At 38.1% G+C, this 13,428-nt stretch overlaps 1 protein-coding gene across 1 annotated transcript in view; it reads left to right on the top strand.

Moving 5' to 3' along the window:
- Positions 1–13,428, top strand: part of GPC6 (glypican 6) — a 1,073,567-nt gene that overhangs the window by 971,857 nt on the left and 88,282 nt on the right. The window lies entirely within an intron of this gene.

The raw sequence follows: 13,428 nt of genomic DNA, 5'->3' as shown, positions 1-13,428 counted from the left end.
TGTATCTACCAATACATGTATGTCATACAGGTGCAGTAACCTAAAAGCAAAGTAACTAGATATGTCGGCTGGGATTATAAATTCTAATACACTGTCAGTGAGTTTTTCCTGTTGAGCCACAAATTTGCTACTTCATTAAAAATGTCTAACAAAATGGAATTGAGAAGGGAAGCAATTTTTTAGCTCACAACTATTCAATCACGAAGAAATTATGGGCTGCCAAAAAGTTTCAGAGAGCTCCATGTATGTTGACTAATCCTTCACATTTGTGAGCAATTTGGGGAGAATTTTCTTTTTAATGTTTGAAATTTCTGCACACCCTCACCCTGTTCTCTCTCTAGTAACTTCTAATTATATCTTCAGCTGTGCAGACCAGGCATATGTTCTATATTTTCAATTGTAAATAATTAAACTTCCCACTGGACTCCCTTTTAAGACCACAGTGTAACCTTCATTAATGAATCTTCAGGGGAAAACGCTCCTTTGTAGGAAGTCAAGCATACATTAAAAAGAAAAAAGTAGCACATTTTCATAAATCATATGCAACGGAGCTCCTAGGTTTGCAGCTGCACAACACAAATACCAGGTGCACAGTTTTTATTTGTCTCTGCCCAGTTGAAGACAAACAGGACCCGCCTTCAGCAAGATTGAGAAGTTTGCAGTGGGTCTCCAGCCTTGTCCTTCATCAGCTCTTTTCTCCCCCATTGATGGCTGCACAATGCCCTTCTGTTCTCTCTGCTGGTCTCCTTGTCATGAAACACTAACCAAATCTCTATCAGTTCTTTAAACCTGGTGACTGAGTGATTGCATTTTAATTGAAAGTCATTTGCACTAAACTATGTCAGGCAAAGAGTTGCATGATTGGCTTTCGTCAATTTTTCAAATCCTCTGTGAAAAAGCTTTCAAATGTAATGAAGGGGGAGGAGACCGGTGGTGGGGAAACATTGCAGAGCAGAAAGAGCCAGCCGTGTGTGCCTACCAGTCCTCCTTGGCTAAGCATGGACCAAGCTAATTTGGGCTTTTCAGGGTGAACTGGCAGGCAGGCAGGCAGTAGGGTAAGAAAGAATCTGGCCTGGGTCCCTTCCTCTCCCTGGGAGATGGATGAGCCCAGAGTTTCCTAGGCCTATTTCTGGGTTTTAATGAGCTTAGGGTAGCCTGTGTGAAAGAGGATGCTCCAAATTACCATCACCTGTTGGGGAAATAGCACACTTGGGGTTTCCATGAAAGGCCATTTTCTTTCCTGTGAAAAAACAGCAATCATCTATTCCTCTCGAATCTATTGCCTGGAAACCAATTAATGTTGTTTTGAGAGGCCAAATATCCCAGCAGTGCTTGAGTAACCAGGTGCTAAAGTTGCTAATGTTCAAAACAGCTCTGGAGAACAGGGCAGAAGAAAACACGTGGACAAAAGTGTCTGCGGGTTGAAACCATCACTATCTCTTAGACGTAGGTGTTTGTTTCCACTGGTGTGTGCACATCCGTGTTCCAGTATTCTTTTATTTTCTGTCCATTCATTCAGCAAATATTTATAGAGAATCCACGGGGCAGACACGGTTCTATACTGGAGATACAGGAATGACCAAGGCACAGTTCCTAATCTTCATTAAGCTTACAGGAGAGACAGATACGGAACAGATAAACAATTATATAAATTAATAAACAGAATTTCGTGTCAGACAACAATCAGTAATACAAAGACAATTCTCCTCACCCAGTGCCTGGATATATTTTGACAGGACATTTCTATCATTTATGATATTTTTTTTTCCCCCAAGGAACCTTAGTTTCTCTAAAGGCAACAACTTCCTAATCGGTCTCCTGGCTTGGCTTCTACTCTTGAACCCCTTCCAATTTGTCCTTCATCCAGTAGCCAAAGCGTTTCTGAAACATAAACTATGTCATGTGCCCCCTGCTTTGTCTTCAGTGGCTTCTTTTGCGCGAAGAATGGAATCTAAACTCCTGCCAGGTCTCGCCTTACCTGGCCCCTGTCCACCTGTGCGATCTTGTTTTGTGCTACTTGCCCCTTGGCTTACGGGGTCAGCCACGCAGCTTTTCTCTCAGTTCCTTAAGGATATGCACAGCTTCCCCCACCTTTGATGCTTTTCAGAGTCCAGAGTGCTCACCATTACACGACGGAGACCTTTGATGCTTTTCATTTCAAAAAGTGAATTAACTAAATTATCTTCCCTTTAAAATTCAGTTTTTAATTGACAGATAAAATCATATATATGGATGGTGTACAACATAATGTTTTCAAATGTGTATTCATTTGTGGAATGGCTAATCAAGTTAATTAACATAATGCATTGCACCTCATATACTTAACATTTTTTGTGTGGTGAGGACACTTAAAATCTACTGTTAGCAATTTTTAAGTATAAAATACTTTGTTATTAACTGTAGTTCAAGTCAAGTATTCTATTAAAAATTCTTCCAGAGGACTGATGGACTCTTTTTATTACTAGAATGTGGAGGAGACATTTTGTGAAATTTATCCAACTCCATTGTAATAGTATTGCTGTTAATAAAGAATGTACTTTAAGATGACACATTTCTTTGTAAGAAATGTTAAAGTCAAGAGTAGAAATAATATAGTGTATATAATAAGAGTACACTCATATGAGGGGATACAGTATAAAGGATCATAAAATGATAGTACAAAAAAATGTCCAGTAAGCTAGAAACAAAACAGTGTATCTGGTAGTCTTGGCACAGAGAAAAGAGGATGGAGGGAAGAAGGCAGCCAGGCTCTTCAGGAAAGAGGGACAGGAGGCCAGGAGTCTGGATGGAAGACAGTGTTGGGGAAGGACCAAAGCCAGCTTTTAATGTGGTAGAGAGGTAAAGGTGGTTGGTATTTACATAAATTTAGCAGGAAACAGCAGCAGGGTTTGCTGGTGGAATAGATATGTGGTGTTATTTCATCAAGGGAATGGAATTTTCTTTTAAATTTAGAAATATATAGTTTTATTATCCATATAAGCCATATCCATGCAATTATGCATGAACCAGAGTCTAAAATCTACACTCTAGCAAAGAACTAGATGGTTGAATTTATCTTTTTTAAAGGAACCCTTGGACACTGTTGAAATACGATCTCATCAAATCGGAAGTTCTGAATTTCTAGACTTAGGCTGGACCAGTATTTTCATAACCAGAAATATCGCTAACTTCTGATAGGCAAGCTTCAGGTGAGCCCAGAAGCTACCACTGAGGGCCAGACATCCTGAGAGTAGTAATGTTTACAAATTAAAATGACTTTTTACTCTAGGACATGATTGGCAACTTCGCCTTTGAAAACCATTTATTTTATTAAAGTGGTTACTGTTAGAAGTCATTCCCAGAGCTTCTTTCAGAAAAGTAACAGTACTTACAACTGCCAACTCATATTCATTGAGCGCTTATCGCCAGGGACTGTACTAAGTGCTTTACGTGGTTTATATTATGTAATATTTATAACAATGCTTGTGATGAGATAGATCTTTCTCCCTACTTTGCAAATAAAGAAACCAAGACTTAGAAAAGACAAGTAACTTACCAAGGTCTCCTGGTGCAAAGGGTAGAAGTGTCTGATTCCAAAGCCCACGGGGCCGATTGCTACTTTATAATGATGGCAGTGCCTACTGAGTTGGTCTCACACAAGGGCAGAGTTCAGCAAATATTTGCTGAATAGATCAATTATGAAGAGAAAGTTCATTAGCCTTCAGTAAAACCTGCATGAAAAGGTAAGGAAAAAGAGGTGGCAAAGGCAGGAGGACTCAAGCTGTCTTTCTGTCTGATTCCGTTTATAATCCTACCTAGTACTTCCCAATATGAGAAATTTCAATTAAATATTTCTCTTAGCCAGCCTAATCATTCATTGCTTCCAGCCCTTCCTAGAGTTCTTATAGTACAAGTTATAAAATTCTTTTTTCTCTAAATCTGAAGGCCAAAGATGAACACACCAAAGTTTCAGATATAACATCTCTTTCCCCAAATGCTCTCATCATATCTAGAGGAAGGAACAGCTAATCTCTTTCTACCTAATAGTTGAGATCATGAATTAGTGGGATTTACAGACTAATGAAAAGATTTAGTCTCACCATATATGTTTGTGCTCCAATCTTGTCTCAGATCTATTTTTATAGGTATTGTCAGATTCCTTTTTCTCTCTTATTTTTAGTCCACAAGGGAGCTGTTGGGAGTGAGGCACATTGAAATGCCTTTCAAAAAACGCATTGGCTATACCAAGTTATATAACCAAGTTATATTTTGGTAAAAACATTATGACATTCATTTCAAACTCTAGATTTGTATACCCTTTGTACTATATATATATAATATATATATACACATTCTTAAAAACTGGGGACAATAGCATATTAAAAATTTTTTGGTTCCTTTTTGGGCAAAGAATTGCCTAATAACAGTGACAATTGTGGTTGCCATTTGTTGAACACCTACTACATTCGTTCAACAAATACCCTACTATGTACCAGGCACAAGGAATGCAGTAGAGGATGAAGCCAGAGTCCTTGCTCTTGTGTCAGTCTCTTCCTAGTTGCGTGCTTTCTCTCTTTCCTTCTCTTTCTTTCTTTCTCTCTTTCTCTCTTTCTTTCTTTCTTTGTCTTTCTTTTGAATCCTCACTGCAATTTTATAAAACATTCATTTCTTTGTTATATCAGTAAGGAATGTTACATTTAGAGATTAAGTAGCCAGCCTGAGGTCATACAGCAAACAAGTGGCAGAGCTGGGATTGGAGCCCAGATCCTTCTGATCCAAAGAAAAAGATTTCCCAGCATGCCACACTGTTTCCTCAGTGTCCTCGCACCAGGACCAGATCTATATTTCAGCACTAGAGAAGCCAGCCACGTAAGGGAGCACTGTTGCCTTCAACATACTGTGGGGAACCTATTGATGACAAACATAAGTTGTTAGTTTTTCAAGCCCCAGCCAGGTGTGTTACATTCATCAACTTCACAATCTTCCTCAAAGACAGGGAAGAGCCCTCATCCTTCCATCACCTCTGTTACCCACCCAAACCAAATCAGTTCAGAGCTTTGCAGGTTTGTGGAAATTTCCCAAGAGAAAGGAGGAAAAAAACTCACTGAATAGCTGCCTTTGAATTTCAGAAGTGTTGATAATCTCCTTCCTATCCTATCAGGGAAGATAAAACTGATCTCACTAGATCTCATTTAACTATATTAGGAATAATTTCAAACCTAATCTAGGAAAAGATTGGTTTGTCAGATATAATCTAAATTAAGAAGGAAGGCTTATTAAATTCCAATTGAAACCATCCATTCAATTAATACTTACTACAGGCGAGGGTAGAACCCATCAGAGAAGACCAGGATAGCCTTCAGTTACTTAATTTTCTCCAGACAATCCTTCCTAGATCTATAGCTCTAATGAAAATGAAAAAAACCTGAGAGAACAGAAAAAATAATGTGATATAATAATTTGTCTCTAGCTATTGGGTCTCAGTTTCCTCATCTGTAAAATGAGGGATTGATCTAAATGTTCCCTGCCAGCTCCCACAGTTTACAGTTTTATGAACATTATCTCTTTGCCAATTATACAGGTTTCTTTTTCCAGCATCCATATCTTTGCTTTTCTCTGGATCTTTCCTTGCAGAATATTCGAGATAAATAACATCTTGGGAGTTCAGATGGAGAAAAATATCTTCTCTCAGATTTGAGGACCTTGTTTAGAATTTAGTTCACATAAATGTATTTTTATTCCAGTAGCATTTATCTTTTCTTTCTTTGAGGCCCTGTATTATGTGTGCCCTTCTTAGGTCAATAAGCATATTATTCCTTGTATTATGATTATTTTTGTACTTACCTTTTCCTGCCCAGGATTATAAATTACTTGAGGACAAGAGTGATATCTTACTCACTCTTACATGCTACAGAGAGCTTTCCTAACAAGTCATTTTACACAATAAAGAAAGAAATACTACATTTTGTTCAGTTGAATTCAGAACATGAAAATATAATGCCAGAGAGACTTTAACAATAAGGAATAGAAAACACCTTAAAATGTACTTGGAGTTGGTCTAGTATTCTTGAGACTAGCATAGTACTTACCAGGTCAGATTTTTCTATCAGACAGACTTGTTATGAGTTATACAATTTGGAGCAAATTATTTACCTGTCTAAACTCAATTAACTCACATTAAAAATAAGGACTCTAGTTGTACCTACTCACAGGGTTGTTTGAGGTGCAATGAAATAATCCATGTAAAATGCTTAGCATGGAATATGTCAAATCAAAAGCACTCATAAAGGTGAAGCAGTTTAATTGCTCTTATTAAAAACATCTGTGGTACCTAAATTCTAAAGCACATTGATTCTATGGTCTTGCCTCATCCATGATAGTTTCTGGGCTTATTTTTAGCATCTAAGATCAGAAGAGCAGATTTGATATTCACACCCCTACATTGAAACCCACAGAGGTATGGCGTTATTTTTGATGGCAGGGAATCACCTAGAGAGAAAGATGGATCTTAAATAAGTGTCTAGCAAACAAGGCTTTTAGAAGAAAGGAGGCTCCTGGAAGAGGGGAGTTGCTGGAAACTATGTCAGCAACCCGACTCTAGCCTGTGCCTGGCGGCCACACCAACACCACCACAGCAAAAAGTTTTAGAGGAATTTCTGTGGCTTCTGCCCAGTATCATGTTATTCTTATTGAGGGAAAAATTGGCCTGCTCCATTGACAAGTGACTTAGTCCCTTCTGTCTGATCTCTGAGAGAAAAGCAAATGTTAAATGCCTGAGGTGATGGACACCCCAATTACCCTGATTTGGCTAATCCACCTTGTATGCCTGTATGAAAACATCACATGTACCCTATAAACATATACAACTATATGTATGCATAATACTTAAAAATTTAAAGAAGTTAAAAATAAAATAAAAAAGCAAATGGCCATACTATTTATAAAGCTTTAAGTTCTTTCTACTTCTTCCTTAGTTTTGTTTTTAAAGGAAAAGAACATGTTCCTAATGATTTCTAGATTCACATTTTCTATATTTTATTTAAATTAAAAGTTTATATTCTGCCCAACAGTGCTTACTTATAACTTCCACCGAAAAAAAAAAAAAAACACTAACTTAATATCTTTTGTTCTTTGATTTCTTCACTCCTATGCATACAATCAGGGTCTGTTCTATTCCTGTTTGTAACATTACTGGATAACAGGGCCACATTTGTCAGACGCTAGATAGGGTGGTGGGGGTGGGTGGAGGATATGACACCTTTTTTATGAAGTAAAATGAAAGTTTGAGAAAAATGCTTATGATGCATTCATCGGAAGTGCATCCAAAGCAAACTAGTTTCTACTTTCCTTCTGTGTAAAAGGGATAATTTTTTTTTCTCCTTTTGATGGTAAAGGAAAACTCCTGATTATCTCTAATCTTTGGAGATTTATCTTAAGACTTTCTTTCACTTTCACTTCAGGAGAAAAGACGAGAAGATTACATTTAATGTAGTCTACTCAAGGATAAATGATTAAAACTCAGTTCAGTTGTTAACACTCAATGTTCTTAGGAACAACAGAAGATAGTCTCCTGGTCTCCTTCCAAATTCTTCCTGCCTTTAAGAAGAGAACTTCCATAGAACCATGCTTCTCACAGGTGGTGGGTTATTGTGTTAGAGGAATTTCAGTGGCCTCTGCCCACTCTCACAAATACACCTTCTTATCCCTAGCTTATAGCACTTCCCTTCTTCTCAGGGATGTATGATCTGGTTTGATTCTCATAGGGTCATCCCCTCAGCCAGCCTATATTTAAACTGGTAAAGGAGCCATAATCTGTGGGAGAAACATGCTAGTTTGTAGTGTGTGCCAATTTCTGTGGTGTAAATACTCCCATCGTGGCTGATTTCAAGCTACCAACATGATGTCACTGAACACAGAGTAGCATGCCACAACATAATATTTCCACCTTACAGATACAATTGACATGAATAATCTCAAGAGGATAAATAATGGTATTAATAAAATAATTGGGGAGGAATGAACTTTTAGTATATATTATTTAATATCTTTGTTTTTAATATAATTTATATAGTTGCAAGTTTGGACAACTTAATTTTTTTTTTTTTTGAAACAGAGTCTCACCTTGTTGCCTGGGCTAGAGTGAGTGCCATGGCGTCAGCCCAGCTCACAGCAACCTCAAACTCCTGGGCTTAAACGATACTACTGCCTCAGCCTCCCAAGTAGCTGGGACTACAGGCATGCGCCCCCATGCCCAGCTAATTTTTTCTATATATATTTTTAGTTGTCCAGATAATTTTTATTTCTATTTTTAGTAGAGATGGGGTCTCGCTCAGGCTGGTCTCGAACTCCTGACCTCGAGCGATCCACCCACCCCGGCCTCCCAGAGGGCTAGGATTACAGGCGTGAGCCACCGCGCCCAGCCCCTTAATTTTTAATAATCACTGTGTTTAACAACTGGCTGGCAAAAAATTTAACAGGTGGTCTCATGAGCCACTAAGAGCCAGTTCCAGCAGACCACTGCTATTCTAGGAAAATTTCTCTGACGCTCCAGTCTGGGTGAGTTGCCGCTCGTGGGTGTTCCCGCTGCATTTATCACATTCTACAATAATTGTCTGATATCTTGTTTGTACCCTCATGAGAGCAGGGACATGTCCAGTTGGCATATCCCCAGCACTTGTGTTTGGCCTTAGTGGCACTCAACAAATATTTGTTGAATCCTGGGTTGAATGAATGGTATGGAGTCAGGCTGATATAATTTACATGTTTACTTATATTCCGCAAAGTGATCTTAAAGAAAGGCTTTAAGCCTTATAAGCAAAGAGCATATGAAAAAATAATCATTTAGTAAGGCTGAGAGGGTCAGGGTTTATTTTCTCTCCACACTCAGAAATATGCTTTGTTCAGTTCCTTGTAACTCCTCCCTACTCACCATTTGGGAGGAAATATCAAGGTGTTCTGCTGTTTAAGGAATGCAAATCCTTTCCGGGAGGAAAAAATCTTCTCAAGCAAATGAAAAGAACTTGCTTTTCATTGAAGAAAAGATTTTAAGACATATGCAATACATCTGACAGAAATTCTGGAACCAAGCTATGTAAGCATCAGGAGTAAATTTTGAAAACCTTAAAGCTGACATGGTAGCTGGCTTTTGAAAATTGAAGCCAATGAAAAGTGGCCAAAACTAAAAATGATGACTTTACTTGATTCAGTAAAACGCCAAATTCTCTTAGCAGAATCCTGAACCCATCTAGGGAAGTAGAGTTTGCCAGAGCACTTGGCCAGGGACCATTGCAATCAATCTTTCAGGAAAGAAAAGCGTGAATCAGACAGCAATGAAAAAGAGAGAAAGAAAATGAGAGAGAAAGAAGAGGGAAGAGAAGAGAAAAGAAGAGGAGCGAAGAGGAGAGATTGTCCTGAGATGTAAGGATGAAGAACTGTTTTCTTAGATGGCAACCCATAAAGAAAATTGCCACACTAATTTAAAAACATTTAGTGAGTATAAGAAAAAAACATCGTGAGTATAAGGAAAGAAAGAAGTCATTATCAAAATGTTTTAAGTTTATACTCAGGAAAACACTTCTTAAGATATTAGCAGAATGCAGTTAAGAACCCTCCAAAAATGTGTGAAATGAAGTTCTAGGGCACCAGTGTAATGTTAATAATGTAGTTCTTCTTGCTACTACTTTTATTGAAATGTTTTAAAAAATATTTTAACTTATTCCCATTTACTTACTAATGATATGTGAATGTCCCCTGCACACACGTTTATCACCCATCCACTTTGAGAAAGGGCTCCAGGTCTGGCTGAACAGGGCTCGGATACACCTGCTGCAAAGCACATGTGCTGCTGTTTATCACGTTGACAGATTGGGGATACCAAGAAGGGTGGCTGTGTAAAGAGCCCAAGTTGTCTGCCACTTTGCTATAAGCCACAGCCGTTGCCTGAGCTCTGAGCCCAGTGATCTCCAGAACCCACCAGCCAACCTGACTGTTTTGTGTGCAAGGTCCTCCCCTCCCTACTAGTTTATCAAGCTCAATGAGTAGCTATCATCAAATGGTCAAGAAACAGGACTTTTTGTGTCCAGGTTATCAGTTTAAACAGAGTTGTTGATTTGCCTTTGCTTTAATTTGGCACAGTAAATGTAGTAAAGGAAATATCAAATGATTTTTTTTTTTTTGGTACATGGGTGCATGATTCATATTATTTTCTTAAGTCTGAGAAAGAAGTGTTCAACCTTGATTTTTATTTATTTATTTATTTATTTATTTATTTATTTTTTTGAGACACAGTCTTGGTTTGTTGCCCGGCCTAGAATGAGTGCCGTGGCGTCAGCCTAGCTCACAGCAACCTCAAACTCCTGGGCTTAAGCGATCCTACTGCCTCAGCCTCCTGAGTAGCTGGGACTACAAGCATGCGCCACCATGCCTGGCTAATTTTTTTTCTATATATATTTTAGTTGGCCAGATAATTTCTTTCTATTTTTAGTAGAGACAGGGTCTCACTCTTGCTGGTCTCGAACTCCTGACCTTGAGCGATCCACCCGCCTCGGCCTCCCAGAGTGCTAGGATTACAGGCGTGAGCCACCACGCCAGGCCCAACCTTGATTTTGAAGAGATAATTAACATTTGAGATAAAGCATATGAAACACATACACCTGTCACAAACACTCAAGTGTTCATCCTCTTTCCTATCTTTTCTCTCTCATTACAGAAATCCACTGCTAATTACCTTCAAAGAATGTTTGCAAAAGGAGATTATAACTAAAAATCCCATTTATTCATAATCTTTCACTCCCAATATTTTTTTAAAATACATACTATGTGCTGGGAATTCTTACAGATTCTGAGATACAGTGGTGAACAAAATGTATGAGCTCCTACTCATCACAGAGCTTAAATTATTCATGTATAACTCTTCATAATCCATAGATTTGACTTATTACCAGTTATTTTTCTATTTAATTACAGATTACTCAGTTAAAATAATACACCTTTATACCTCATTTTTTTCAGTGTCTTTTCTATTCATCATATCATTCTATCTTCACAACAGCTTGGAGAACAGAGAATGTATTACCCCAAGGTCACACAGGTGTAAGGAGAAAGACCAGTGTTAGTATTCCAAATTTTTAGACTCTTGTTTGTGACCTATTGCTATAGTGTGAATGGATATGTTTCCCCAAAATTCATATGTTGAAATCCTGACCACCAAGGTGATGGTATTTGGAGGTGGGGCCTTTGGGAGGTGACTAGGTCATGAGGGTGGAGCCCTCATGAATGGGGTTAGTGCCTTTATAAAAGAGGCCTAAGGAGGCTTGTTAGACCTTTTTTTTGTAATCCCATGGGAGGACACAGCAAGGAGGCACCGTCTACAAAGGAGAGAGCCCTCACCAGAAACTGAATCTGTTAGCACTTTGATTTGGACTTCCCAGCCTCTAGAACTGTAAAAAAATAAACTTCTGTTGTTTATAAACTACCCACTCTAAGTTATTTTGTTATAGCAGCCAGAATAGACTGAGACACCTGTCCATTACACCACAGCTGTCTCTTATGAAAATAATGGCCACACCGGGACAAAATGTATGTAAGGGCCAATGCAGATGTGATAGCTTCTGTTTTGTTGGGTATGAACAGAATAGATTTGAATTTCCCAAGTAGTCATCTAACAAATAGTTCATTAACATTGAAGTTTAAATTAGACTCCAAGGAAATAAAACATTACTTACTCTCAAAACATCAAATCTGATATAAATCTAGGTAGTGTTAACTGTTACCTATGTTTAATATAATATAAAAGATTAGAGTTCCATTTGCAAATTTCAAAATGGTATATGAGAATAGCAGCATCTTTCCCACCATTGTAAGAACCTACTGAATGGAAAGTGAAAGGACATAATTTTTTTTAAAAATACAGGGGCTGAGACAGGATTTACCTACAGCAAATGCTTCTCAGGTTGCCACTAGTGACTTTTTCCAATGTAAAATCAAGCTACAAAAGACAATGCAGAAAATGAAGGAGACAAAGGGATACAGGTATAAAGTTATGTGTGTCTCCAAAAAAAGTACATGCCTTGTTAGTTTATTTTAAGGGAAATATGTTAAGATGTTCCAATGTTTTGAAAGGTAAAATACCTGTATTTAGAAACCTAAGACACATCACTTACACCTTTTATCTATCACCACAGCTCTTTCTCCTCCTCATCCCTCCAAAAGTACCAAATGTCCCTTCTTTTAGCACTTTCTATCTCAATGTCGGCTTCTTTAATCTCAGAATGCCAACATACTTCTGAGATATTATCTCAGCAATCCTCTTAAGAGACAGGATTCATGAGTCAGATATCTTCCTGAAATCCACAGGTTTTGTGAGTCAGCTAGGTGGGAAGGATAATTCCTTTGTACGTCTGTAGCATCTGTCTACATTGGGGCTCCTGAATACTTTCCCAAATTATCTAATTATCACTTTCAGCATCCCTTGGAGAGAAGCAGGCAGGAGGTAACACAGATTCTGTTTCTTAAAGAGGTAGAGCTAATGTTTTATACCACAATAAGGTGATTTAGCCTACAGCTAACATCCTCTAGAAACTTCTGTTAGGTTGTAAAGAGGAGACCTTTAGTGTCTTCAAATAGTATTTTTCTCTGGAATTAAAAGTAGGGGAGAGTAGACCAACTTCACAAATACATCTAAGTAAATGCAGTTCTACCGGAATCACCTCTCATCTTGGCAGGTTACAACTACCTTCACGGTACATCTCAGGGTGTGTTCTCGGAAACACCAGTCTTATGAAAACCCCATGGGGACACTATAGCCAAATGATTTTGGGAATCACTGCAAATGGCATCCTCCCTTTCAATGAATCAGAACACATGTTAGCAGGAGGAACCCTTTGTGAGGATACCTAATTTAACTTTGACACATGGAATGTATTGCTTATGTAACAGCTGTTAGCTCTCCGAAATAATGTTTTGTAGAAAACATTTAAGAAATATCAGCCCGGACATGTTTTCCCCTTCAATTTTTCTTATTCAGAAAGCAAAACTTCTAGAAAATACAGATTATAGCATGATATAATTAACTAATTATTATCAAGCACTTACTTTTCTGGACACTGGGTTGTGTTTTCCTACCTTATGGATTGCATTTTATCATCACAGTGTATCTGAGTGGCAATATCGATATTATTATTATTTTATTTCAATTGATATAAAATTAATAAAATTATATTGATATAAGTAATATCAATAATATTATTCCCATTTGACAGAGGAGGAGATTGAGGCTCAAAGAAGACTCCACAAAAGTTGGCAGGCACTGGGCTGTCCTCTGCCCCCTCCCTATATACTTTCCCTGGGTAAACACTACCAGTTTCAGGGTTTTAAATACCATCGTTAGGCTACTGATCCAAATCTACATCTCCAGCCCTGATCACTTACTTGATCTACTGACTCTCGTGT

This window comes from Lemur catta, chromosome 13, assembly GCF_020740605.2.
Source record: "Lemur catta isolate mLemCat1 chromosome 13, mLemCat1.pri, whole genome shotgun sequence".
Taxonomy (NCBI): domain Eukaryota; kingdom Metazoa; phylum Chordata; class Mammalia; order Primates; family Lemuridae; genus Lemur; species Lemur catta.
This window is presented reverse-complemented; position numbering and strand designations above follow the sequence as displayed.